The sequence below is a fragment of the Theobroma umbraticum genome, unplaced genomic scaffold (assembly GCF_002168275.2).
Source record: "Theobroma umbraticum cultivar Fairchild unplaced genomic scaffold, ASM216827v3 scaffold_81.0, whole genome shotgun sequence".
In the NCBI taxonomy this organism is placed as follows: Eukaryota; Viridiplantae; Streptophyta; class Magnoliopsida; order Malvales; family Malvaceae; genus Theobroma; species Theobroma umbraticum.
Genome location: NW_018397268.1, coordinates 2,161,247 through 2,162,569, shown reverse-complemented (window position 1 = coordinate 2,162,569; position 1,323 = coordinate 2,161,247).

Sequence of the window (1,323 nt, the reverse complement as noted above, 5' to 3'; positions counted from 1 at the left end):
ATTATGATAATATAGCATGGAGTGGACAGGTCAAAGAAGTTTTATGTTTAGTGGTAATTGTGTGTTCCTCCTAACTTAATTAGGTGTTATTGAGATTTGTATTTAATGTCTTTAACTTTATTATCATTTGAGAATTAGACATATTATTATGATAATTATTTTACCTGTCACTTTGTGGCAATAATTAATATTGTTTTTCACTGAGCAAAAAAAATATACGCGTTTGCATTATTAGCATTTTTGGTAAGTGAAAATCAAACCAATCATGAAATTTTTTTAAAAAATATAAATGACAAATTTCTTAAAGTTTTCAAGTAAAGAAAATTACTAAATTCTACCAAAAGAATTGGGAAACTTAAAAAAATTTTCTATATAAAGGTTATCGTTTACTTCTTAAAATAAAACATGCAAATGTATAATTCAAGAAATAAATTTGAAGAAATAAAATAAGATTTTGTTAAAAATTAGGATAATAGACATAAAAATCTAGAAATCAAAAGTGAAAAAAAATCAAATCAAAGCCATTTCATAAAATACAAAATTAGTTCCACAATAAAACCTCTTTAAAAATTGAGTAATTTTATTTGAAAATATTCTTGAGGTGCGAGGAATTTCTTTAGAGTAATCCTCAGCTTTTGTCATCAATTTTTTTTGCATGAATAAAATTGAAAACGCTGAGTCCATCATGATTTGGAAGAAATAAGAAATTGAATAATAAATGAAATATTTTTTAAACATTAAATCTTAAAATTGTATATTTTGTAAGGAAGAAGATTGGAATTATTATTAAAATAAGTCATTATTATTACTATTATTATTATTAAAGAAAACAGTCGAATACAACCAAGGGCAGATTGACAATCAACAGCCCCAAACAAAGATCAACAGAAGACCGACCCACGACTTGAAAAACAAAGACAAAAGCCAAACACCAAACATGAGCAATTAGCCTAGAAAATATGATCTAGACATTGACAACACCACTCTTTGCATCAGCCACAGAGCTCTATGGCTTTCGTAATCCATCTCGACTTGCACTCTTAACGAAAAGCTCTCCTCATTCTGGGGATCAGTACTGGTGCAATGGCACAGTAGGTGACGTACACAATAATATAGACACAACATAAAAGAATGTTGCTGGATTGATCATTTGGCGATATGATCATCACTGCAGATACCAGGAGGCAAAATAGTAACATTGACAGGGATAGGATGAGGGTAAACGAGAAGAAACCACTAACGAGAGTGAGAAGTACGAGACAGGTTAGTAGGAAAGAAATAGCGAAAGACACCAAGTTTGGAATAAAGAACCAAAGAAAAGGT